A 12543-nucleotide genomic window follows, 5' to 3' on the forward strand; every position below is an offset into this window, starting at 1 on the left:
AAATGTTAATATTTCCCAATATTTATGTGCTGAAAATGAATTGTGATTACATCAGCTTAGCAGCATGCTAATACAAATGTGTGTCCAGTCTTTTGTCTATATACTCGTATACTCGTTTATGATGTTGGATCAGATTTAAAAAATTCACTGTAAAAAAAACATTCAGGTCTCCAATTGAAAATTTTCACGTGACTGATCACATCTACATTTTTCCGTTGACAAATTGAATTTCTGTGAATGAAATTGCATCAATTCACAGAATTTCAATTTGGACAACTGAACAATTTAGATGTGATCAGTCACTTGGAAATTTTTACTTTAGTGTGGGAAACTATAAACAACGACTTTTGCCTCAATAAACTCCTAATTTACTGCTTATTAATAGTTAGTAAGGTAGTTTCGTAGTATTTAAATTTAGGTATTGGGTTGGATTAAGGGATGTAGAATAAGGTCATTGAGAATAAGGCATTATTATGTGCTTTATAATTACTAACAGCCAATTGTCAGACACAGACGAGGACACAGGTGGTTAGTGCTTAGTGATGTTTATTAAACAGAGGTAGCGGACACAGGAATAACTTAAAGGTGAATCTTGACACGAAGAGTGAGTAGACAATGACAACAAACTTTCCTGGGTGAAGACAGATGACGAAGACGGTGATCCAAATGATGACGAGGAGGACGAAGATGAAGAAGACGGGCAGGTAGACACAGGTAGTCGCGGGGTACAGGAGTGTTGATTGGTGCAAGACCAGACCAAGACTGTGGGGATGAGGAGTGCTTTATGTGTGCCACTGGTGATGATGGTGATGGTTGAATCAGTATTCAGGTGATTGGGAACGAGTGGGCGTGGCTGTGTCCGAAGGTAGTGGCTGTGAGGTTGGGTACACCAATATCCTAGTAATATGCATGCTAATAAGCAACTAGCTAATAGTTAATATAACTACTTAAAATAAAGTGTTACCAAATTTTCAATTGGACACATTTTTTTGATTTTTTGTATCTTTGTATTTTGCTGTGAGCAGTCTCCAGTTCAACCAGTTTAAAAATGTGTAGTGTTGAAGGGCCTCTTGGAACCGGGTTGGAAAACACTGGACCTGGGCTGCGTTCCCAAAGACATCGTAAGCCCAAATTGATCATAGGGACCATTGGTGGCAAAAGCTTAAGCTTACGATGCTTTTGGGAAACACAGCCCAGAGATTTTTGTTTTTCAATGTCTTTGGGTGCTTTTTTTTACTCCAAGTGATCTTCATGTGTCTGTCCTGAGGAGATGCTTGCGTCCGGCCGCTCAGCCCAGATCAGTGGATTGTTGCAATGATGTTTTTCCCATCTCCACATGTGATTTTCGCAGCTCAGCAAGAGTGACCTTTGGCTTCTTGGTCACCTCTCTTACCAAGACCCTTCTCCCCTAATTAGCTGGGCAGTGAGCTCTAGGAAGAGTTTTGATTGATTCTTCTATTCACAATTATGGAGGCCACTGTGCTCTTGTGAACCTTCAATACAGCATAAACATTTTTGTAGCCTTCCTCAGATCTGTGCCTTGACACAATTCTGTCTCTGCTCTACAGGCAGTTCTTTTGACCTCATGGCATTGCATCCATTTTCAGCTGTTAGACCTTACTCTGAAAAACAAGGTGTGTTGGATTTACATGATTTAATCATGTACATCGGTTCCACATGAATCCATTAAGTTAGACAAACATAATTTGTTCACATAACTTCAACATCATGGAATGAAATATTTTTAAGTAACCCAATTGCAGCCTAAGCAATCGCTCCACTCTTTTCCACTATGGTAACCCAGTGTAATTTAAATGGTTCTGTCTATTAAACTATATAAAGCCCTTTATCTAATTTTGCCCCAAATAACACAGTTAAAGGGTTAGTTCACCCAAAAATGAAATGTATGTCATTAACTCCTCACCCTAATGTCGTTCCACACCCGTGAGACCTCCGTTCATCTTCACACACAGTTTAAGATATTTTATATTTAGTCTGAGAGCGTATGCAAGTGTATGCACACTATACTGTCCATGTCCAGAAAGGGAATAAAAACATCATCAGAGTAGTCCATATGGGACATCAGTGGGTTAATTAGAGTCTCTTGAAGCATAGAAAATACATTTTGGTCCAAAAATCCCAAAAACTACGACTTTATTCAGCATTGTCTTCTTTTCCGGGTTTGTTTTCGATCCACAAATAAAGATTCAAACGGTTATGAATCAGCGTATTGATTCATGATTCGGATCGCCAGTGTCACGTGATTTCAGCAGTTTGACACGCGATCAGAAGTGAACTAACCCTTTAAGTTCAACAATTGTTCTCTTTGCAGCAAAAATCAATTTCAAGTAATAACTGGTTCACAATCACCCTAAATAATGTAGTAGATAGCACATTTTAGAGAATTACATTAATCGAAAGCAAATAAATCCTGTTTAGAAGAGAAACACACTTTTTGTTGTGTAGATAACAAACAATATGATTAAGTAAATTGGACAATGGGTTTTTTTTATTTTATTTTTTTTATTTTTCAGTGTATATAGACAGTGTACCTTTCCAAATCGCATTCTGTCAAATGATTTTGTCACAGGTTTACTCCAATCAAAGCGTATAACATATACATGTTCACTATTGGTCGCTCTCTCTCTTTCCTGGAGTTTCACTAAAGTAGGGGAGCCGAATAGAAAAGGTTTGTTAGTGAATAGCTGCACTGTGCCGGGCCGCTCATTTCATGTGGAGGAGCCGTGCTGAGCATGCAGCTTTCTCCAGAGGCTGAGCCAGTCAAACTCACACCACTCCCTCTCTAAAGACCTCTGGGGGTGTGGGAGGGAGCGCTGTAACCCAGAAACCCCTTCACTCTCCATTTGTTCCATGGGAACTTGCAATGTGCAATCTAATCCCACTTCAGTGGGAGAGCAGCTATTGAAAACAGCTTTTACATACTCCACTCCACAAGTGGCTTCTGGCTGCTTCAGTGACTTTGAGTCTGGTCTGCTGAACACTGGCTGACTCCTGCGTGTGGTAATCAACATGGGAGAATGGAAGTAGTGTCTGAATGTACACAACACTATAGGGGCTGTCATGTTGTTTGAGCTTCTATGTTAGTGTTCCTATGCAGCCAGACATTTGAATATAAGCCTAAAGTCTAGCCCACACTGCAGCTTATTCTTGCCAGGAGTAAGAATGAATCAATGCATAATGCCCACCTGTAGTCTTCACTGACTGCCCACGGACGATGTTTACTCTGACCTGTCCTCAAACACTGCAGTTGTAGCTGAGGCTTGGAAAAGGCTTTGGTTTGTGTTGATGACACATGTTAAGAAGACGCTGTATTCTACGCTACAAAAGCAAAATCCATACGATAACATCAACACCATTGTTACTGTTTGAATCACTGTATATACAAGTGCTGAGGAAGCCTCCAGAGCTAAAATTCAAATATGGTAATGGGGGGTTTGTTTGCAACACACTGTAAGCAGTAGAGCAATCACCATCTGACCAATCAGAGCAGAGTAGACCAATCACAGCAGACTGAGCCATCTGACCAATCAGAGCAGAGTAGACCAATCACAGCAGACTAGACCATCTGACCAATCAGAGCAGAGTAGACCAATCACAACAGACTGGACCATCTTACCAATCAGAGCAGAGTAGACCAATCACAACAGACTGGGCCATCTGACCAATCAGAGCAGAGTAGACCAATCACAGCAGACTGGACCATCTGACCAATCAGAGTAGAGTAGACCAATCACAACAGACTGGACCATCTGACCAATCAGAGCAGAGTAGACCAATCACAGCAGACTGGACCATCTGACCAATCAGAGCAGAGTAGACCAATCACAACAGACTGGGCCATCTGACCAATCAGAGCAGAGTAGACCAATCACAGCAGACTGGACCATCTGACCAATCAGAGTAGAGTAGACCAATCACAACAGACTGGACCATCTGACCAATCAGAGCAGAGTAGACCAATCACAGCAGACTGGACCATCTGACCAATCAGAGCAGAGTAGACCAATCACAACAGACTGGGCCATCTGACCAATCAGAGCCGAGTAGACCAATCACAACAGACTGGACCATCTGACCAATCAGAGTAGAGTAGACCAATCACAGCAGACTGGACCATCTGACCAATCAGAGCAGAGTAGACCAATCACAGCAGACTGGACCATCTGACCAATCAGAGCAGAGTAGACCAATCACAACAGACTGGACCATCTGACCAATCAGAGCAGAGTAGACCAATCACAGCAGACTGGACCATCTGACCAATCAGAGCAGAGTAGACCAATCACAGCAGACTGGGCCATCTGACCAATCAGAGTAGAGTAGACCAATCACAGCAGACTGGACCATCTGACCAATCAGAGTAGAGTAGACCAGTCACAGCAGACTGGACCATCTGACCAATCACAGCTGAGTTGACCAATCACAGCAGACTGGACCATCTGACCAATCAGAGCAGAGTAGACCAATCACAGCAGACTGGATCATCTGACCAATCAGAGTAGAGTAGACCAATTGCATTGCTTTGACCCGTTTTGGTAATTAACACATTCATTTACATTATTAGTCAATATTTAATATAATATGTTATTAAGGAATTAATACATCATGACATATTTAACTAATAACAATTTAATGATTACTTAATCTATTAATCATGATGAATCTTCATTAGTTGCTGATGCAGTAATCATTAATAAATGGGTAAGTTCACCATTAGTAATTCATTAACTCTGATTATCTGTGCATTAGTTAGGCATGAATTCATGCGTGCACCAGTATTGTAAAGTGTTACCAAACATTCTTCCAAATATCTTTTGTGTTCAGCAAAACAAAGAAACTCATGCAGGTTTGGAACAACTTGAGGGTGAGTAAATGATGTCAGAATTTTCCTTTTTGGGTGAGCTAAGGGTCCTTTAAGGGTCGAGACCATTAGCAAGTAATAAAGAAGCTAATCAGAACCGAAGCTTCAGAAAGTATAGCAAAAGACTACATACTCCCACCATTTGTCTCCTTTTCTGCTGGGGTCCGTCACTAGACATGGGAAAGTGTCCTCTCTTTCTGGCTGTCAAGACATCAGCTCATTAGATACTAGAGCAGACAGAAGCTCGCGATGTGTGGCACAGTGTTGACCAGCATCCAAACTGTGTGTTTGCATTCAGAGCTGGTCTGTTTTCGTCCTGCTCGGAGTGAGGGTGGTCCTTGACTGAAGACCCCACACTCTGACTGCATACTCTGTTTGACCCCTGCAACACACACAGCAACGCTCACACACTGGGAGCCTCCACTGGGCTTGTCACTTAAACCCACAACTGAAACAAAGAGAGAAAAAGATGCAAACTCCAGACAACCACAGACAAAAAGCTTCTCGCTCACCTCTCTTTTTCTCAATCACTCTCCTTTTCACGGCTCCACGTCTATCTACCTTCAATGAACTGAGCTAGCAAACAAAATGCAGAATTATAAATTAAATCTGAATTTCAGAGAGTACAAATAAAATGGGCTGAAACTGAACATTTCATTTAACTGCTGTATTTTTATTACAAAAATTATTCAGTAAAAATTGTCCTTTTAACTTGTTATCATAGAAATATACAAAAACATTATAAAAACCCGATTCCAAAAAAGTTGGGACACTACAAATTGTGTATAAAAACAAAATGCAATGATGTGGAAGTTTCAAATATCAATATTTTATTTGGAAAACAACACAAATGGCATTTCAAATGTTCATGTAATGGATCATTTAAGGGAAAAATAAGTTGATTTTAAATTTCATGGCATCAACACATCTCAAAAAAATTGGGACATGGCCATGTTTACCACTGTGTGGCCTCCCCTCTTCTTTTTATAACAGTCTGCAAACGTCTGGGGACTGAGGAGACAAGTTGCTCAAGTTTAGGAATAGGAATGTTGTCCCATTTTTGTCTAATACAAAGCTTCTAGTTGCTCAACTGTCTTTGGTCTTTGTCGCATCTTCCTCTTTATGATGCGCCAAATGTTTTCTATGTGTGAAAGATCTGGACTGCAGGCTGGCCATTTCAGTATACGGATCCTTCTTCTACGCAGCCATGATGTTGTAATTGATGCAATATGTCCTCTTGTCCTTGTCCTCTTTAGTCCGGATGACATGGTGTCCCAGTTTTCCAAAAAGAACTTACAATTATGATTTGTCTGACCACAGAACAGTTTTCACATTGCCACAGTCCATTTTAAATGAGCCTTGGCCCAGATGATACGCCTGCGGTTCTGGATCATGTTTAGATATGGCTTCATTTTTGACCTATAGAGTTTTAGCCGGCAACGGCGAATGGCACGGTGGATCACCGACAATGTTTTCTGGAAGTATTCCTGAGCCCAGGTTGTGATTTCCATTACATTAGCATTCCTGTTTGTGATGCAGTGCCATCTAAGGGCCCGAAGATCACGGACATCCAGTACGGTTTTCCGGCCTTGACCCTTACACACAGAGATTGTTCCAGATTCTCTGAATCTTTGGATGATTTCATGCCCTGTAGATGATGCTAACTTCAAACTCTTTGCAATTTTTCTCTGAGAAACTCCTGTCTAATATTGCTCCGCTATTTTTCGCCACAGCATTAGGGGAATTGGTGATCCTCTGCCCATCTTGACTTCTGAGAGACACAGCCACTCAGAGAGGCTATTTTTATACCCAATCATGTTGTCAATTGACCTAATAAAATTGCAAATCGGGTTTGTATAGTTAGATACTAGATTGATGATATGAAATACATATTCACCAATTTGTAAAATGCCAGCTATTTTTTTCTAATGTCTTACTTTATACACCGATCAAGCATATAATTTTGACCACTGACAGGTGAAGTGAATGACACTGATTATCTCTTCATCACGGCACCTGCTTGTGGGTGGGATATATTAGGCAGCAAGTAAACATTTTGTCCTCAAAGTTGATGTGTTAGAAGCAGGAAAAATGGGCAAGCGTAAGGATTTGAGTGAGTTTGACAAGATGGCTCGACGACTGGGTCAGAGCATCTCCAAAACTGCAGCTCTTGTGGGCTGTTCCCGGTCTGCAGTGGTCAGTCTCTATCAAAAGTGCTCCAAGAGGAACAGTGGAGAACCGGCCACAGGGTCATGGGCGGCCAAGGCTCACTGATGCACGGGGGGAGCGAAGGCTGGCCCGTGTGGTCCGATCAAACAGACGAGCTACTGGAGCTCAAATTGCTCAAGAAGTTAATGCTGGTTCTGACAGAAAGGTGTCAGAATACACAGAGCACACATGATCCCCAGGATTGGCCTATGGCCATGGTCCAAAATGAACTTTGCCTTACCCAATGCTTAATTTGAGCCGGATCCTTTTCTGGAAAATGGAAACGGGTTTGAATGCCTTTCATTTTAACAGCGTGTGTAGCTTACATCAGCGAGAATCTGACTTTCAGTTTTATAATTTGATTTAAACCAATTGCATACTTGATACCCCAGTGATAATATTTGATACGTAATGTCATCATGTGTGAGTGGGGTCCATCTCATGGTTTCTGGGGCCTCCAAGATTTGCAATATGCCACTGATTTAAACCATATATTATGTTGCATCCAACTCATCGGGAGCAGCTGACACTTGGTCAGGCGGAACCGGGGATCGAACCACCAACCTTCCGGTTTGTAGACAACCTACATGAACCACTGAGCCACTGCCGCCCCTGTGCATACATTACACACACACACACACACACATTTAAATATTATAAATAAAAGGATTCCACTCTGGAGAAGCGTTCAGTCTTTCCTCATGTCAACAGTGACTCCTACATGGTGCGAGCACAACTGGCTTTTAAAGGGAATGGGAGATGGTCATACTTATCAGACGGTCAGACGGTCATACTTATCTGACCGTTATCAGTTTGTAACAGTAAATGAAGAGATGTCACACCAATCACAAGTTCAGTATGGAGTCCCGCAAGGCTCAGTGTTAGGACCGTTGCTTTTCACCCTGTATATGCTACCACTGGGAGATATCATTAGGAAACATGCCGTTAGTTTTCATTGTTATGCTGATGATACTCAGCTCTATATTTCCTCACGCCCTGACGAAACCTACCAATTCACAAGATTAACGGAATGCATAGCTGATATAAAAAATTGGATGAATAGTAATTTCCTGCAACTTAATTCAGATAAAACTGAATTTTTAATTATTGGACAGAAAAGTTCCACAAGTAGTAACCGAGAATACTGTCTAACACTTGATGACTGCTCTGTCAAGCCCTCGTCGTCAGTGAGGAACCTGGGTGTGCTCTTTGATACCAATCTTTCATTTGAAAGCCACGTTTCTAGCATCTGTAAAACCGCATTCTATCATCTTAAAAATATATCTAAATTACGGCACATGCTTTCAATGCAAAATGCTGAACAGTTAGTACATGCGTTCATGAGCTCAAGGCTAGATTATTGTAATGCTCTACTGGGTGGTTGCCCTGCTCGCTTAATAGACAAACTCCAGCTATTCCAAAATGCAGCAGCTAGAGTTCTTACTAGAACCAGGAAGTATGATCATATTAGTCCAGTTCTGTCAACACAGCACTGGCTCCCTATTAAACATCGCATACATTTTAAAATCTTGCTTATTACTTACAAAGCACTAAATAGTTTAGCTCCCCGGTACTTAAGCGAGCTCTTAACGCATTATACTCCTTCACGTCTATTGCGGTCTCAAAACTCTGGCCAGTTGATCATACCTAGAATATCTAAATCAACTGCAGGCGGTCGATCCTTTTCCTATTTAGCTCCTAAACTGTGGAATAGTCTTCCTAGCATTGTTCGGGAAGCAGACACACTCTGTCAGTTTAAATCTAGACTAAAAACACATCTCTTTACTATGGCATACACATAGAACATTTTTAACTTTTTATTATTCAATTCAATTGACTGATTGTTAGGCTGCATTAACTAGGTCAGCCGGAACCGGGAACACTTCCCATAACACCTGATGTACTCGTTACATCATAAAAAGAGTGGCATCTACGCTAATGTTGTCTCTCTGTTTATCCCGAGGTTTATCCCGGATCTGGGCCCTGTCCGGATCGGATGGTGGACCTGCCTGGACATGACCAGCTCATCCTGGAGTGTCTGCTGAGCCGTGTCAAATGGTGTCTCCTCCGAATTTGCCTCACTGGCACGACATGCTCAAAACCCGTCTTCGGCGCAATAATTCCGATCTTTCATGTATTCATACTCTTGTGTAATCGACGCACCATCCCATCATTTATTTCCAAATAAATCTGTCTCTTCCGTGATACCCTGAAATTTTGAATATTCCAATCTAATATGATTTCTGACCTGTAAGGTTGCCAGAATAATAATCATACACAGTGTGTTAATAGGCCAGAGGAGAACTGGCACCCCGACTGAGTCTGGTTTCTCCCAAGGTTTATTTTTCTCCATCACGCCCTGATGGAGTTTGGGTTCCTTGCCACTGTCGCCTTTGGCTTGGCTTGCTCAGTTGGGGACACTACAAATATGATTAAAGTTATTCAACTTATTATACAAATAAAATGTATGAATTAGGTCTTATTTAATTCTATAAACTTAAATACTGATCTGCCAACATTGTCGCTATATGATAAATTAAAATAAGCTGATAACATCACTGTTTTCTCCAGTACGACTGTACAGCTAAATCTAATTTTGTCGCAATATTATCCTGTTTGACACTGTGAAGCTGCTTTGACACAATCGTGATTGTAAAAGCGCTATATAAATAAAGTTGATTAATTGATTGATTGATTGATGAGACTCTGATTGGTTTATTTCACATTACGCCCAAAACACACCCATGACTCATTAAGAGACGAGGGACAACCCTTTTAGATCATCAGCCTGGCGCATCAACCAATGTTTTCATCATTAAACTAGCAAAAGTGGATTCAGACAAGCCCTAAGTGCACCTGTGCCATGCGCTTTAGATAGCTAAAATAGGGTCCGATCTGTGAAAAAAAACAGCATCTAGAAAACATGATTATCCCAGTTAATTTAGAACCGACAAAACACTAGAAAAACATAGCGTTACACACACTGCACGTTTTCATGTCCCTCTGGAAAACATGAGGAAGAGGTAGAGAAAGAGCGTTAGAGAGAACATGACCTCATCGGCAAGCAGCTCCTTTTCATATTCATTCTCGCTGTGCACATCAAAGACTTTCAAAGGCAACCAAGAAAAATATTCCTTCACAGCGCACCTGATCTGAGCAGGAAAGATTTGGATTATGATATGCAAATGGGGCTTTGTTATCTGAGCTGACATTCATTATGAAAGCAAGCTCTCTCTTGCGCTGACTTTGTCTCTCTCTCTCTCTCTCTCTCTCTCTCTCTCTCTCTCTCTCTCTCTCTCTCTCTCTCTCTCTCTCTCTTTGCACGTTGGCCACCCCTGTGCTCTTATTTAAGATCAAAAGGTTACAAACAACAAAGTGAGGCCTTGTTGAAAAACCTTGAGCTCTGAAGCGTTGAGCCCCATGTGTGTGAGAGATCGAGCGCTGAGCTGACGGCCGGCTGGCCATAAAGGAAGCGTCACCAAGTTGGAAGGGTTTTATGAGATAGTTTCACAAGTAACACTTTATTTAGAGCCTTTATGTATAATGCATTATAAACATATTTAATGCATTATTAAAGTATTCTATTCAATGCCACCTTTTATAAAGCATTCTCAAAAGTTGTAACCTCAGTTATAATACACTTTTAGAAAGTATAATGCATTAAAACACAACAAAAGGAATCTGTGAATATTTTAAATAAATAATTCATTATACCATACATTATGAAAAAAATAAAGGCTTTAAGTAAAGTTACAGTTACAGTACTTTTTTTGTAATTTAGTTTAAAAAAGCATAAAAATAATAATTATTTTACAATAACTCTTCAGAGAATCTATAATAATGTGTGATTGGTTATCTGGCACTTAAAATGTTATTATTTATTTATCATAATGTAAGATATTTTGAAGAATGTTGGTAGCCAAACCATTTTTAGATATATTTGAGTTTCATTGGAGAGGGAAATACTTTTCTCATATCTCAAAAAAAAAAAAAAAAGTTAACAGAAGAAAGTTTAAAAAAAAAAGTGTAACACTAGAGGTCGCTTATTCAAAAATCATTCTTAGGTCGCTATTTAAAAAAATATTACATATTGGGCCTTTAATGGTCCTAAGAACACTTTCTTTTTCTCATTCAAAATATATTTTCTTTATATTCATTGTGCCATATGACTGAACATTTCTTCGTCAGATCTCTCATGAGGCTCTCCGTCCTGAAAAAAGGGCTTTTATGTGTCCTCCATACACATAAAGAGGTGGTTGAGTTGAAAGCAGGTAAATAGAGGTGGCTCTCTGCTTCTGAGTTATTATTTTACAGGGCAGTTTGTGACTAAGGTGTGCAGTTTATTAACTATTATGGCGAGAGGAAGGCGATCAGTAGCTCCTGCTTTCAGCCCGAGCAGCGTGAGTCTCTGAGGCTTTGATCTCCATCACGGCTAAATGTCTTCTGAGAGATGGGGGGGCAGGACCGCATCCATTAAGACTCTCTCTCTCTCTCTCTCTCTCTCTCTCTCTCTCTCTCTCTCTCTCTCTCTCTCTCTCTCTCTCTCTCTCTCTCTCTCTCTCTCGATCCGAGCAAATGACAGCAGGTTTGTTTGCTCTCTCAGTTCTTTCTTAAGGAAAACTCCTATGGCATCTGTAGCTGAGCACACAAGTCACACGATTTGATTTAATCACAGTCAAATGTGAAATACTATTTAAACACAAGGGATGTTTTGTTAGTTCAATACAGTCAAACCAAAAATTATACAGACAGCAGATATAATGTTTCACTATAGTGTGTGTGCCCGACACTATAGTTAATTTATGTAAGTGAAGGAGAGCATAAACTATGAAGATAAAGTAAACTATGAAAAATTATACCCATAAATTCTTCATTCAATGACTGCCAATAAAAATGTGGGAGCAAAATGATTCAGACACTTTAAGCTGAGCATGTTTTGCCGAAGTGTTTTCTCTTTAATTGCTAATGTGACCTTTGACACCACAGACTGGACAATATGACGCATTGGTTGGTCATTGGTTGAGCTAAAATGGTATTATCTAATTGTGTCCTTAAATTTAACAGCTGATTGGTTGATTGTAATCCATTACACACCTTTCTATCAAAGCTATCTGACATTATCAAGATGAGTTTGTTCTGACAGTTTAACTCTGAGCTCTTTTCATATTTTATTACCATTTTCTGAACAATAGCGAATAATCTGTGATCATGGGAGAAAATGCTGAAGGTGTCTGAATGCATTTTGGTTTGATTGTACCTCAAAAATGAATAAATAAAGAATTTTAATTCTTTATTTCAAGGATGTTTTGATTGGGTTTTTGATTTTTTTGAGAAGCAATTTTAAACTTTTTTTTTTGCTTGCAAAATATTTTATACACAAATGTAATACTATGAAAGTTCCCACCAATTGTTCTCACTTTCAAGAAGATGTTAAAGGTGCCCTAGAATGAAAA

At 40.1% G+C, this 12543-nt stretch overlaps 1 long non-coding RNA gene across 1 annotated transcript; it reads right to left on the minus strand.

Moving 5' to 3' along the window:
- Positions 1-966: 966 nt before the first annotated feature.
- Positions 967-5455, minus strand: LOC137055495 (uncharacterized). The gene is made up of 3 exons (XR_010900016.1): positions 5395-5455; positions 5016-5264; positions 967-1622 (listed from the first exon to the last, which is right to left on the minus strand). It is a non-coding gene; the product is annotated as an uncharacterized lncRNA (long non-coding RNA).
- Between the last annotated feature and the right edge of the window lie 7088 nt (positions 5456-12543).

This window comes from Pseudorasbora parva, chromosome 2, assembly GCF_024679245.1.
Source record: "Pseudorasbora parva isolate DD20220531a chromosome 2, ASM2467924v1, whole genome shotgun sequence".
Lineage (NCBI taxonomy): Eukaryota > Metazoa > Chordata > Actinopteri > Cypriniformes > Gobionidae > Pseudorasbora > Pseudorasbora parva.